This window comes from Alosa pseudoharengus, unplaced genomic scaffold (assembly GCF_046254945.1).
Source record: "Alosa pseudoharengus isolate Yale_2024_CS ecotype anadromous, Long Island Sound unplaced genomic scaffold, YU_APseudo_1.1 YU_APseudo_1.1_scf_16, whole genome shotgun sequence".
Taxonomy (NCBI): domain Eukaryota; kingdom Metazoa; phylum Chordata; class Actinopteri; order Clupeiformes; family Clupeidae; genus Alosa; species Alosa pseudoharengus.
Window position 1 is genome coordinate 36,803,641 of NW_027468630.1, and position 16,018 is coordinate 36,819,658.

The 16,018-nt window shown below is 43.9% G+C and overlaps 1 protein-coding gene across 1 annotated transcript in view; it reads left to right on the forward strand.

Moving 5' to 3' along the window:
- The first annotated feature begins 7,777 nt into the window (after positions 1 to 7,777).
- Positions 7,778 to 16,018, forward strand: part of LOC143126014 (anoctamin-1-like) — a 197,835-nt gene continuing 189,594 nt past the window's right edge. Inside the window, exon 1 of the mRNA XM_076287933.1 lies at positions 7,778 to 7,871. The gene's annotated coding sequence lies outside the window, so the exon portion shown is untranslated. The remainder of the gene's footprint in view (positions 7,872 to 16,018) is intronic.

Sequence of the window (16,018 nt, forward strand, 5' to 3'; positions counted from 1 at the left end):
CTTTGACCTTCATTAACCGGAAGTCCCGCCCACCTGTCACTTTTTAATTAGTTGATAATTGAATATAAGTACTTCTTACACTCTCTGTGAGCATTCTTGCAATGCCACTTTTCTTCTGTTATGGGAGTGTATGGTAGCCCATAGCACTGTGTAGTGCTTGTAGTTATTTTCCACATTTTGACAAGCTTAATCATGTATGCACAACCATTTCATTTTATAGGTAAAACATCTCATGAGTTTGGGTGGGACAGCAACAAAAGACATAATCTACAGCAGTGGTCCCCAAACTTTTTCTTCCGAGGGCCAGCTCACTATGCCTGGCTCTAAGAGAGGGTCAGAGACTCGGAGTATATCAGTAACCATAAATAGCTTAGTGCTGTGAACAACAACAGTCTACCTTAGTTGAATATTCCATTACATTTAATCATAGGCTACTGCAATTTAATACCATTGTTAGCTGTGTTTATATTGCCATCATACCATGTAAAATGTAGCTAAAATGAAATAATAGCATTCCCAAAAGTATAAGCAGGGAGTCCCAAAAGTATATTTTATTTAAAATGTGTGAACTCTGTGTCTTTGCATACACAGCTCAAGTTGTGAACAAGCAATATCCTACAAATAATTTAAAGTTCTCAAACTATGAGAGTTGCTGGCAAAAACATCTGAAATGACCACCATTCTAACTTTCACTCACCTGATGAGAACTTGAATAGAGGAGTGAATAAAAAATAGAAATAATTATCCCAGAAAGTCCCAGAAATATGACTTGAATAGAAGTTAGTTAGTTTTTAACAATAATATTGATAAACTTTTAGAATACTTTGAGCACTGATGCAGTCAGCATAGGCCTCTTACATTGCTTGCAGGTTCATTCCGTTTTCGATGGCAAACGTGAAACAGCGGCAAAACAACCACCAGTGGACAAAAATAATATTACACGTGTATTGTTAGACTCGCCATAGAGAATGAATGGGGGAAATTACGGAGGTTATAGTTTGACGATGTCGTACTCCCGTGCGGGCCAGATGCTATAGACATGTTTTGGGGGGCCACCCAAAATGAGGTGGCGGGCCGTATCCGGCCCGCGGGCCGTAGTTTGGGGACCACTGCTCTAACCACTGTGCTACAGCATATCTTGTAGTGAAACTGCTATCGTAACACCCCCAATTATCACCACTTTTGTTCAGAAGTTCTAAAACAACGATGTTTAACACTTCAAAATAACATTTGCTAAATGAACCTTACATTTTTCAGTAGCCATAGGTGTGTAGATTTGAACAAAATCTGGTTTGGTTCTTAACGGGAGCATTTACTGCCTGAAATATCCGATTTTGTTTACCACGCTTGTTATAGTGCTGGCCTGATGGGTCGCCTATTTACGCCGTTTCAACGGCACATGAACGGTTAGATCGAGAATTCTAGTCATGAAATTAAAATTCCACTGGAGCTCCAAGCGGTTGTGTACACGCAGCCTTACAACACTGTTTACAGCTCTTCGAGTCACGGTAAAATGTCATTTTTGGTACATAGCTAATTTAGATACACCTAGGGTGTGGGTAGTTGCGTTTCTATAGGAGTCCGCTGTCTTGGTTTGTATAGAAATGGATATTAAGTGACACATACACGCAAGACGGTGGAAATACTATAATTTTTAACACTTAAAGCCTCGGTTGCTAAGTAACGATAAACAAACTCAAAGATCATAATTCTTGATTTCTTATTCTTGATTCTTTTTGCTTACAAACTGACGATTTTATACATTCACTAAACAAAGATTATGGAAATTAAACACCACTTTTCCATCAAAAAGACTGTTATAACTTGTTCGATTTAAGACCTAAGTTCACTAGCTCTGTGCCTGCCTGTGCGTGCTATGGTGCCCGCCGACCCTGGCCGAGAGATGTAACGCAGGACGTCCCCTGATTGGCTAGTCAGTAGGTCGATGCAATGTGCTGATTGGCTCTTCAGAAATGACGACAAAACACTGCCAAATTTCGTGTCTGTAAAAAAGTTTTGTAGCTTCGTAGATCCAGTTTGCACACGAAAGATACAGTAGATGTCGCACTTCTCCCAATTGCTGCCTAATTGTATGCACAAAGACATAACTTCCTTTATTGCCTGTAGCTACAAAGCTGTTCCACACATATTCAAACTAAATCCCTGTGGACAAATGTTTTCACAAGTGCACAAAATATTTCTGCAGGTATGCATTTTTTTTGCACACAGACAAATTAATTCCACAGCTACAAAACAGTTCTACACTTGTCCAAATCATATCCTCAAAGACAAAACTCTTACAACTATTCTCTCTTACAACTAACTCTAAAACTATTACACATGTGAATATCTTTTCACAGGCACACAATCTTTATGGCGTTGTTTTGACTCCATATACTTTTTCATTTTTAAATATTATTATGTTGTTTTGTATTTATATGTCGCTTTGGACAAAGGCGTCTGCTAAATCCATAACCATAACCATAACCATAACCATATACTTGCGGGCAAGTGCAAAACTTCTTACAGACGAACTTTGGACTGAACAGGGGGGCAAATATTTCATCATTATAGGTTTTGCACGGAGCGCAACATACACAGGCTTGATTATGCTAGACTAGGGTAGGCTATAGGCTTACTACGAAGCATGTTAGACATATCTAGGCCATCTAGATATATTGAATCTACACAAAGCCTTAACTCGGGATATAAGTTAAGTGATACTGGGCAGTTCCAGCGTTATGGATGTGACAGTTGGACTCATATTGGTAAACAGGGGCAAAATTAGTATCAGTGAATTCATTTGCATAACTTTTAATGTAACCTCTGTCCTCTGAATACTGACAAATCCTCAAATTTTATATAATCATTTCCATCCTAAGAATACAAGGCATTTTATCATCGTTATGGATATGACATGAAATACACAAACTTTTATGAGAGATTACAGGTTGTCTACAAACACTGTGAATTTTTAAGGAAACTGCCGAAACCGTGATATGTAGCATGAAGGAGACTTGAATGAACATAAAAAGTGTGTTTTTGAAACTATGCGTCATTTTCGTAATTCATTATGTTGGAAAAAACTGCTGTTATGGATGTGACAGTTTCATGTTATGGATGTGACGTGTCTGAATCAGTGCTCCACAAACTACATAAAACACATACTTAAGTAGAGAATTTTGATATGAAACAATTGAAATAGTAATTATGAAAAATGTGCAATTATATTATTGCTTCCTCAGTGCCCATTAAGATCCACAGGAAGAATCAGGTCAAGTCATTTAAAGCTGCAGTTGGCAAGATTTTTTTGATCATATTCACTGAAACCAACACTATGCTTTGAGCTGAAACAAGGATGGATATTCCACAGCTGGTTCCTTGAACCCATCAATCAGCAAGTTTAATTTAATTTTTTTAGTTTTTTTTTATGTTGACCCAAAATCCTGGAAACCCAGGAACATCACGTTGTTGGGCAGTGAATGTAACTAGATTGTGGTGGAATAATCATATTGCCCTCTTAAATCATAAAATATTCTGTGGTCTCAGTTCTACCCTATTCTTGCTCAAAATATGTGCTTTGTCTAGTAGAGGTGCATCAAATTGGCACTTTTAAAAATCGCCTGTCTCAGAATATATAGAAGAGTCGGTCCAGGGCAATACCGCGCAAAACTGTCACATCCATTCATAAGGCAAACACAATGCCATGGTAGCCTATTTAGTTGACGTTATGGACATGACCGTTTTGCGTGGTATTGCCCCCGTATCGTATAAAGCTCTGTTCTCGCTGTCTAGCTTTCTCCTCTTTGAGCAATCCATGATTTGAAAATAACTTACTTATCGCTAACTTAGATATCCATCTGATTGTTTCTCGTCCCGTCTCCTCCTTGCTCATTTCAGGCTATCAGTGAGTCTCTTCACCATAGTAACTTTACTCACTGACTCGACTTTATCAGAATGCACAGATTTCACTGGCTGTGAAGCAGCAAGCGAAATTATGGTTTCTGAAGCTACTGAAGTAAATGCTGTTATCCTAACATACCAAACATTTGGCGCAGCTTTGAAATCTTACGTGAAAATCTAAATTAGGCTATTATGGTCCGGGTCCGGATAGGATCATGTCAGGGTCCGGACTCGGACCGCGGTGCGCCATTTGACGACCTGATATTGGATATGACAGAATCTCCAGGTTTGGTTGGCAGCATAAGACACCATGGTGATACAAGCGACGCAAAAACAGAGCCACTTTCGAGTCACAGCATACCCTGGCTTAGAGCGCAACATGCCTTGCACTAATCGAGATTCATAGTACAGCCCATAGGAAGGGAACGGACAAATCAACTTGTCGCGTCCAGACACGTCCACGTTAACTAGCCAACTAATCGTTGGTAACTAGGTGGAATGAGGGAGAGAATATCATTTCAGTATTGAATAATTGGAGCCCAGACGCAATTTTGTAAATTTATAAATTCCTGATTCTCTGAATAAAAACAGAAAATTGGAAAAACAGTTCCAAGATCCAATTTTTTATTTGTCAAGGCGGAAAAAAATGAAAAATTGGATATTTTAATCCATTTTTCTGTTTTTATAATGGATGGAATCCACTATCTTGAAATCTCCTGGCTTTTTCTTCTTCTTATAACCTTTTCTTTTTACATTTTCAAGAGTGAATGCGAACCGCTTAACGTACATACATGTTGAAATAACCGTTCTAAAGGTCTGGAGTGGGGCAAGAGAGTTATTATTACAGATTTTTTTTAAAGTTTATACTTTTTGAGAAATAGGGGATTAAAAATGTTAAAAAGCTCATTTTCCCCCCATAGACTTGAATGGCTGTGATGTGAAAGTCACAGCCATATCTCATGCAAGTGTTTGTATGGACTCAAAGATGATGTGAGTTGATGTTGGAGGTCAAAGGTCAAAGGTCAAGTCCATGAATACTCTGAGCCCAATATCTCAAGAATGCCTTGACATACATGCCTGAAATTTGGTATGAGTGTTTGTATGGACTCAAAGATGAAGTGAATTGATGTTGGAGGTCAAAGGTCAAATGTCAAGGTCAAAAACACCTTGAGTGTTATATCCAAGGGGTCAAGAGCGTGCAGATTAGCTTCGGCATGTTAGCATACGCCATTTTCAAATATGGCGCTGCATGGAGCATTTGGAACCAGCTCCATGCACGAAAATCCGTGTTGGGCACGAGCTCTCATGCGCGTACATGTTGGTGGGCGGGTACCTATCCGGCGGCTACAGCCAAACGTTATTCAGTGCGTATTTCTTGAGGATCCTATGAGAAGACGTGCATATTATGGTTGTTTATCCATCATATGACAAATAAACAAATAAAGAAAATTGTATTGATCTTGTTTCGTTGTTGTTTGTCCCGAACAAACGTAGCCTAAACATGATTAAAGACAATAAATTACACAACAGCGGCATAAAGACCTTGTGTCGTTACACCATGGGTCTCCAACACGTTGCTCTCAACCTATAGCCGCCCCCTTCGGAGCTTGCCAGAGGCTGAAACACTAGGCTACTACATTTAAACACAATTATTGCCGCGAGGCATTCCAGCCTACAAATTTAATAAAAAGTAAACCATGCATAATTAAAAAAAAACTCAATTTAGGCTACTTCGCTATGCAATAAGGTTTCCATTAGAGCACAGCGCACGTTCAATGAATGAAAAATGCCTTGTCTCGCAATAAACAACTGGAAATTCCAACACTTTTTCAACTACACGAAACTTTACAGTGATCATCAAATACCCTCTAGATTTAAATGCCCATCAGCCTCAACATTTAACTATAATAAAAGTCAAAAAGTAAATTAAATCCCATACCAAAACCGAAAATCGTCTGCGTTTGATAGCCTGGTATGCCGCTCCAAACAAAACGCATGTCTCACAATAACGTACAATGTAAGAAATAAAGGTCTGCCTCGAATAAGCCTACCTCAAATAAATACCTGTGCTTTGCAGCCTAAGTAAATAGCAGACCCTGGACATAATTTAGGATTTACGGAAATGCAATCATACGATGTTGGATGCCTGGCGATGCTCTGGCCGTCTACTGTGCCTCTGACACCGCTGCCTCATTTGAATGGTAACTCCACAGGTGAGCGCGAAGATTGGATGTCGTGGATGCGTAAGTAAACTGTTGCTGAGTCCGCAGACAACATTCTCTTTAACCATTACTTTACCATCTGCGGTGTACAACTCAAAGTAAAGACACCACATTTTAGATGAGTTGGGGACGTAATTGTCCGCTCAGGCTGACCGTTCTGTGCGTTATCTTCAATACTATCTTCAATAATATTGAATATTGTCAATATTATTTTCAAAACAGGGTGGCTATTGAGGGCTCTGGCTCCAGTCATTATTGTGGCTACTGGCTATTATTGGCTTGATTTGGTCATGGGCCAACGCTAGAATACGTTTAGAGCACCCGCTATGAGATGGCAAACAATAAAATAAAAAACAAACTAATCATAGACTGTAAAAATGCGCTACACTTGGCACTAAAAATCGAATAGTTTATTTATAGTTCGACTACGTATATTTCACGTCATGTTCGAATGCATATTTGCAGCAGGACAGCAGGCAGACCGCTCTTAGTTAGAGCCGCTGTGTTATCCAATGAAATTAAGTTGCGCTTCAGGGCGACTCCACTCGGACTCCATGCGCGTTCCCGAGCAACTTTTTCTTCTTGTTATGAGGCAAGGACTTTATGTGCATTATCGCCACCCTCTTACTGGAGGACAACTCTCTTTTTACAGAATATCCAATAAAAATTGACGTTGGTCCATGCGTCATTTCCAGCTTTGTAACTTGGCGCATGGTCAGAGTCGACTGGCGCTGGATCCGAACCCCAGTGTTCAAGATGGCGTTGACTATGAATTGGCCGGATTTACTAGCCTAGCCTCCACCATTCATTTGTATGGAGGGCGGGACTTAGTCACTCTCTCCAGTTATATATAATACCTCCATGGTTATATCTCAAGAACGCCTTGACACACAAGGTTTTTTGGTACGAGGGTTTGTATGAACTCAAAGATTAAGTGATTCAATGTTTTTTTCCTCCCCACCAACATTAAGCCAGCAGCTTTCCATCCACTATTGTAATTCCTCTGGCATTACATTTCTAGTTCCAAATGTCCGTTTGTGTTTAGAAAATGTATTTGGGTAATTGAACCCATAAGGAACCTGCTAGGACCAGGTTAGGCTAGTTCTGTGACATAAATTCCAGCAAACTGGGATCACGTAGGCCTAAACCACACAGAACTCTCGCTAAAATTAGCAATACTACCGAAATAAGCCAAGTGTAGCCAGTCTTGCATTACAATGGCCATAAACTTTTAGCATTTTCAAAACGTGCTGCCTTTATCATTTTCAATATGCTATACGTGCTGATTTTGCATCAGCAGGCTATGTGCAGTGTGCAATAGGCTAGGATGATCCACCAAGGCTAACTTTTGTTTTTATGCTACTTGAAGGTTGTAGGCCTTTTCTCGTTGGCTTATAAACAGGCTACAAAATATTGGGTTTTGGTATACGAACATAAACTCATCAGCCAGTCTATTGATGCGGTTTCAGTCCCTTGCCATATAGCATTGAACGCCATGCATGCATTCACAGGTGCTTTATTTTATAGGCCTACACCTCTGGCAAGGGACCTGATGAAACCCATGCATAATCTCCTCAGTCGATCAGGATAGGTTACTTCCGCTCTGAAGAGACCGAGACACATCATTGCAACCTCAGTGCACCAAGGCTACATCCGCACGTCACACAGGTGTGCGCAGGTCAGACACGGCTCTTCAAAGTGGATGATTCAGAGAGCGTTTCATGCAACCAAACTGACAATCCTCTGGTAAGTTTGGTCTCAGACTACATTTTGTTTTATTGGTATCGGTTAACCTAGCCTAGGCCTACGTAAAGTAGGCAATTTTAAAGGCGTAATGTGTAGCCTAGTCATCACGTGCTATTAAACAGAATAGGATATTTTGTTATAGTGGCAAATATTTTAAGGATAATTGTGACACAGGCAATATGATGAAGAAGAAATGAAAATATAGCTTAGACATCAACTTTAAAGGTATTTTAAAAAATAGGCTACAATGAGATAATTTAGGATTTTGAAGCGTCTTGTGTTGTGAGTCTCTGTCTGACAGGCAAGCTTTTGACATGTCCGCTTTTCAGATGAGGTCTGTTTGCTGCTAGCTAGCCTAGCCTACTGTCGGCATGAGTTCTGGACAAAGTAGCCTAACTATGATTTGCAGTTCCAAATATCCAAGCCGGTTCACGCTGCCGTCAATATTCAAAATATGGCTATTCCCCATCCCCTTGTGTTCGAAAAAGAAACACTTGTTAAAGAGAGCAATCTAATCACAATGTGAACTGATGAACGGTTAAATTAATGAAATCACATTGATGGAAAATAGATTAGCCTAACCTTATCTTAAAATTAGCCTACACGGTAAATTCACAGACTAGTGTTAGCCTACTTGGTAATGGTCATGTAATGTACCGACTGGACACACCCTAGCCTACATGGTTCAGGCTGAGAAAGCAAAGCATTTGCTAGGGCTTTGGTTGAAATACCTGCCTGACAGGTTGAAACAGGTAGCCTCGCATGAATGAATGAGAGAGGGGGGGTGTGTGCCCAAATTCATTCTTGCCTACTCTCTACAAAAACATTCACAGAGGAGGGTGGTTACAGAGCCAAAAAAATCATATATCATTCTCAATGCTGATACTTCTGTTGAATTTTCAATGTCTGACTGTTCTTACAACATGCAAAAAGAAAAATAATACAATTTATAGGCGTGTCCGATTATCATACAGTCTTCTTTCTGGTGTAGGAGTGAGGAGTTAAAGTTTGAGGAAGTGATGGATACTGTAATGATCTGAGCCTAGCTGTTATGACTGTGCTCCCATGATGCTGTGCAGTATGTGCAGGGCATGAAATTGGCACCCGCCCACACGCCAAATGCGGGTAACTTTTGTGATTGGCGGGTGAAACTGTCAATGTACCTGCCACGTTGGCGGGTAGCCAATAAGACAACACAACACTGAGCAAGGAGATGCACTGTCCAGATTGCCGTTTGTAGGCTATGGCTGAGAGAAAGCGAGATCAAACCCATTTGCAGGGGTGGGTAGTAGCCTAACGCGTTACTTTTTTTTTTTCGAGGAACGGCAAACGACTTTCCTTTTTCAAAACGGTAGCCTACTTTTACTCTTACTCAAGTAAATTTTCGAGCCAATAATCTACTCTTTTACTCCGCTACATTTCAATTGCCTTACATTACGAGTACAAGTTTATTATTGGAGAAAGTATCTCGAAGAGGGAAAAGCGCACCTCTCCCTTGGAGAAAAGAAACAGGGCTTCAGAATGCGTTAGCCCACGATTATAAAAGTAATGCCTGGCCTAGCTAACAGCTCAGTTAACACAATGACGTACAGTTGCTGCATCTTCTGGTGAGGCTGCCAGAGTAGCAACGAGACTAGAGGTAGGCTATGACATGACACGGAAACTTTCACGTATATTCATTTCTGGCCAGCATCGTTCAACAATCACATTGGACAAGGAAAGTAGGCCTACAACTTAATTTACAAGCAAATCAAATGCACTGGAAATCGAGCATACAAGTTAGAAAAAGCCTAGCATTCATTTATGTAGCCTCAATGTTGCAGGACATGACATGAGACGGTCGGCTGAGAAAACAGATAGCCTGCCCAGACAGTCGCTCTGCCCGAGTGGATATGCCTAGGCTATTATAGCCTAAATATAGGTCTACCCATAATATAGCCATTGTTTATTAGGTTACATTGTCTGTATGGTGGAGTTATTACCAGACTTCTAGCAATGCAAAGCAGAAGAATCAGCTGCAATGTATTGGAAGACTGCTTTTCAATCCATAGCCACGTAATGCTTATTCTGGCTATGACAAAGTATATATAAATATAAATATAAAATATATTCGAATTGGGCTTTTAAAATATGTTTGACTATATGATTAGCCTACAGAGGAGGAGAAAAGCAAATAGGCATAAAGGATACTTTTGTATCCCTTTAAAGGTCCATCAAAAATATAAAAATGTAGGCCTACAAAAAAGTAACTTGTTAGGCCTACTTGAGTATATTAACAAAGTACTTTTTTACTTTTACTTGAGTACTGTAATGTGTATTTTGTACAAGTTCAAGAACCATTCTTATGCATTTTCTGAGTCGTTCACCTTTATTTTGGGCACAAAATAATTTTGGCTGGTAAAAAACCACTGTGGCAGGTGGATTTCAAAATTCACCTGCCACAGTGGCTGGTGGCCAAAAAAGTTAACTTCAGGCCCTGAGTATGTGTAATGTTCATGTTCTAAACTGTCTAAACCATGTGGGTTGACAACATTGTATGTCCTGTCTGTTGTGTTTATGTTTGCAGCTAGTTACAGTGTTCATAATTAGGGTTGAGTGGTGTGTGTTTTAGATACAGCCTCATATAGATGTTTAGTGCTGGAGCATAAGGGTCAGGTCTGGCCCGGAATTATGTGTTCGTGTGTTTTGGTGCGTAACCAATAAAGACCATTTTGAGACAACCTTGCAGTTTGTTACATTGGTGTCAGAAGTGGGATGTCGACCCCTACTGGACGGGAGGAGAAAGCTGCAACCGATGTCCGGGCGATGATGAGTTTCCTGCCAAGGCGACTCTTCGACAGCGCGCTCACCCATGGCCACCTGCTGGGCCCAGCAGATGGAGCCAGCCTGCAGCGTGACCGTAACGAAGAAGCCCGCCCCAGGCCACAGGAGGAGACGAACCGGGCTGATGGCAGCATCCCGCCACTGGAACCCGCTCCACACGGGAGCGAGGGAAATCGGCCGGTCCCCGGCGCGACAGCGGCGGAAGGGCGCTCCAACGGCAAGTTGCCCCGCTACAATGGTGAGAGGCCGCTGGCGACATACCTGGTGCAGGTCCGTCTGGCAGCCGAGCTGAATGGCTGGTCGGCGGGGAGAACGGGCGTACAGGTGGCGTTGGCCCTGGAGGGGGAAGCGCTACAAGTATTAGAAGACCTGCCACCGGCAGAGCAAGCAAGCTGGACCGCAGTCGAAGCCAGCGATGCTCGAGAACAACTCGATTCCAGACGGCAACACAAGGGCGAGAGACTGGGCAAGTTCGCGGCTGACCTGCATGGTCGGCGGGGCTGCCCAACGTACAGCCAGAGTCTACATGAAGAGATGGCACTGGAAGCGTTTGTGCGAGGCATCCACCCGGAGCGGCTGAGAGAACACCTTCGCCTGAGCGCCCCCAGCTCGCTGGCCGTGGCGCTGGCGGAGGCCGAACGGGTGGAAAACATCTTCCACACAACGGAGTCGAGGCATTGCGTACGCCAGACATCGATGGAGGAAGACGGGCGGGGGGAGTTGGAGACGACGCGACAGACCACAGCACAGCCACCACAACGCCGCCCACGCGAATGGAAGAGACCGGCCAGCGGAGACGGATGCTACCGGTGTGGCGAGCCGGGGCACATCGCGAGGTACTGTCCCGCCCCAGCACCCCTCACGCGCGCGCCCCAGTCAAACTAGAGGGAGGTGGCACGGCGGGAGGGATGCCACCTTCAAGTTTCACTACCTCCCTGGCTATGGACTGCATACGGCTGGGCCGGCTCGGCCAAACAAGAGGACTCTATGTGGACTGTACGCTAGACGGTACTCGGTGTCACGCCTTGATCGATACTGGCTCCACCATCTCGCTGGTGCGCCCCGGTCTCTTACCCGGCACGCTGGTAGCCAGACCCAGAGGCTGGGAAGAGACAAAAACACGCATCACCACAGTTACCGGAGAGCGAGCGGAACTGTATGGACAAAAAGTGGTGTGTGTGTGCATCAACGGTGAGACGGCGAGCCGCCAGCTTTGGTTGGCTAGCATTCAGGATGATTGCACTCTCGGCCTGGACGTGCTAGAGAAATGGGGGGCTGTGGTGGACATTTCCCTGTTCACACTACACTTAGGGACGAGCAGCGTAGTGTTGCACACGGCGGGGAAGACAGAGCACGAAGTGCGGAGAGCTGGCGCGACGAAGAACCCTCCAACTCGCTCCACACAAGCCCGCAGAAAGCAAACCCCGAGGTCGTCTCGCCGCCTTCCGCTACCAGCTACAGTGATCGAGAGACCGGAGACAACGCACCACAGCTGGGGCCACGGACACGCAGTCGCCGGTGGACGTGATGTCGAGGGAGGAGATCCGGAAGGCGCAATCGGAAGACGCCACGCTCGGCCGAGTGTGGTCATGGATCAAAGCCGATCAGCGACCGCCATGGACTGACGTATCAGCACTCGATCCAGAGACCAAAGCGATTTATTCACAGTGGCCGGGAATAGTAGCACGTCAAGGACTGTTGTATAGACACTGGCGAGCTCCCGATAGACAATCTGACATTTTCCAGTTGCTGGTTCCTGCTGGATTACGAGCCTGTGTACTGGAACATGTGCATGGGGCAGTGGGGGCGGCTCATTTCGGCATTGCAAAGACTCTTCGTCGGCTGAGAGGCCACTTCTATTGGCCGGGATGCAGGCTGGACGTTGAACTGCATGTTCACTGCTGTGACGCCTGCACAGCGAAGAAGGGCCCCACTCGACGCTCGCACGCTCCGCTGCAGCAATACGCAGTCGGGGCTCACATGGAGCGGGTAGCCGTCGATGTAATGGGCCCACTGCCAGTCACAGAGCGGGGAAATCGCTACGTGCTCGTGGCCATGGACTATTTCACTAAGTGGCCGGAGGCGTATGCGGTGCCAGATCAGAGCGCCCACACGACAGCGGACTGAGAGAAAGTGGAATAGAACATTATGTCCAATATTCCAATATATGGTTTAATGTTCTGCATTATGTCCAATATTCCAATATGTGGTTTAATGTTCTGCATTTCTCATTAGTGGGTCACTTTGATACTAAAAGTATGATTCTATGTAATGACTGTATGATATCTGTACTGTCCCTGTGTATATCTGTGTGTGACTGTGTTTAGAGATAAGCATGAATATTATGACTTTGCAGTGTTTCACTGTTCTGCATGGCTGCGTCAGTAGCTATCTGCTCCAGATTGCCAGGCTGCCACTAATCAGGGTCTGATTCAATGTAGTCCACGTGAGATGGGATGACCAACGCCATCTCCCGTCAGCCTGGAAGGATACTTAAACTCTAACTATTTCCTTGTCTAGTTAGAGCAGCTGATGGATCTTTAGGTGAAGTCATGCTGTCTCTCCCTTGATGCGCATCATTGTAAATAAACTCTGTTCCTGATTTTTCATACTATTGGTCTGACTGGGTCTCTATTAAATCTATGGTATCAAAATTACCATCAGGACAGACTGGTCACTGAGATGTTCTGCCGGTTCGGGGCACCAGAAGAGCTCCACAGCGACCAAGGGCGGAATTTCGAGGCAGAGGTGTTTGCTGAGGTTTGCCAGCGCATGGGCATCCGGAAAACGAGAACAACACCTCTGCATCCACAAAGCGACGGGCTGGTGGAACGGTTTAACCTGACGCTAGCAGTGCAGCTGGCCATATTGGCCGACCGCCGACAAAAGGACTGGGACTTACACTTGCCCCTGGTGCTCTGGGCATATCGCACAGCGGTGCAAGAGTCAACGAAATGCACACCGGCAGCTCTGATGTTCGGGCGAGAGCTACGCACGCCGGTGGACTTGGTGTTCGGTTCGCCTCCGGAAGCGGAGATTGGAGGTAAGCCAGGGCTGGAATACTACAAGCTGCTACGCGAGAGACTGAAAGGAGTACACGAGTTGGCCAGGCAGGCTATGAGTGAAGCTGGAATACGTCAAAAGCGAGCTTACGATACGCGCTGTCGCGGCCAGGAGTTCCAGCCCGGCGATAAAGTTTGGGTGTACTGCCCGGAGAGAAAGAAAGGCATTTCCCTGAAACTCACTAGCCAGTGGGTCGGGCCGTGCGATGTCTTAGAGAAGCTGTCTGATGTGGTCTATCGTGTGAGACTGATTAAGCGTCGGAGAGTTGTGGCTCTCCACCGTGATCGACTGGCCCCGTATCGACCCCTGGCCTCAGCTGAGGGTCATGGAGACCTGGACACTGGCTCTGTGGAACTTGGTGACAATGGAGCTGTGGCTCTAACACCGGTCACCGGGCAGCCTTCACCGGAAGTCACCGCCGCTACAGCGGGGCGCCCACAACGCCAGCGTTGCGTCAGGCTCATGGACTGATGTAGGGTAAGACTTGAGTCAAGGGGACATGGACTAAGTCTCGGGGGGGCTGTGTAATGATCTGAGCCTAGCTGTTATGACTGTGCTCCCATGATGCTGTGCAGTATGTGTAATGTTCATGTTCTAAACTGTCTAAACCATGTGGGTTGACAACGTTGTATGTCCTGTCTGTTGTGTTTATGTTTGCAGCTAGTTACAGTGTTCATAATTAGGGTTAAGTGGTGTGTGTTTTAGATACAGCCTCATATAGATGTTTAGTGCTGGAGCATAAGGGTCAGGTCTGGCCCGGAATTATGTGTTCGTGTGTTTTGGTGCGTAACCAATAAAGACCATTTTGAGACAACCTTGCAGTTTGTTACAATACTGTTGTTATTGCTGATTTACCATTTTCTCATTTCACACCATGGTAGTGGTGTTGTAAGTTCTTGTGGTCATGATATTTCATTTAAGGTGATTCAAAAAAGGGGTCTGGAAAGAAATGTTCACTTTTGGTGTAACACTAAAGAAAATAATTTAATTAGTCCTGTTCAGCTAAGAGGGGAGATGCTATTTTGAAACAAAAAAACTATTCATTGGGCAGCTGCTTTCTTTGTATCACACACAAAAGCCTACATGCTATAATCTAACAAGTTCATTTAAGTTGTATAATAACATTAACAATAACAACTTATTAATAACTAGGGTTGGGCACCTAAACTCGCTTCTAATATGGCATCGACGCAAAGATTAGTAACGATATTGAATAACAACGTGGATTTCGGTGCCTCATTTCGATGCCACTTAAATATTCAGTGCTTTTTTTTTAATACGAGGCACTGCACATCATGCGCCATCTCTAACGTCTTGCTCTGATATCACCACAGCATACAGTTAGCCAACATAAACGCTAGATGTATCAGTGTTTCCCATACATTGACTAATCTGTGGCATGGCGCCACGAAATAAATATTCTATGTTTAATTTAATTTTATTTAATTTTATTTAAATTAAATATAAGGTCAAATCCTTGCATTGCCATTGAGCTGCGCTTTTTACGCACTCAGCTTTTCCTTGCCCCGCCCCGCTCTCTCTCGTAGCCCTCTGCATGTGCATTTAACAAAATATTCACGATTGTTGAAGGATTGTTGTTGCCACATAGAAGCATTGCATAGAAGATGTCTGGCTAAATTGCTATTAAATCCGCTATTAAATTGCTATTAAAGCCTTTCAACTGTGTTACAATTGCAAGGGTTCTCTCAAACGTCTTAAAGTGACAGGCACTCAATTAGACCTATACACTACCAAGACAATCTACTCCCCCCCCCCCCCCCCCCCCCCCCCGCCGTTGTCAAAGTCAGCTACCGCCACAAATTGAATCCAATTCCGTGGGAAACACTGTGTATGCTTAAAGAAGAGGTGTGTACCACATATGCTAGTGGATGTGTTAAACAGCTTGCGTGAGCTCATGCCAAGTAGCACTACTTAAAGCAATCACAAGCTTTTGTGGACGTATAGCAGTAACTACAATGTCAATGTCAATTTTATTTATATAGCGCATTTACAGACGGCTTAGCCGCATTAAAGTGCTTCACAGTAAAGTGCAATAAATAAATACAGGAAGGAACAAAAACAAAAAGGGCTACAGTTAAAATAAATTAAGAAATGCAGAAAAAGGAACATTAAAACTAAACACTGGGGCATAAAGGGAGACACTAGCCAAAAGCAAGTGAAAAGAGGTGGGTATTTAAAAGGGACTTAAAAACATTCAGAGACTGAGCTGAACGTATGTGGAGGGGGAGGCAGTTCCAGGG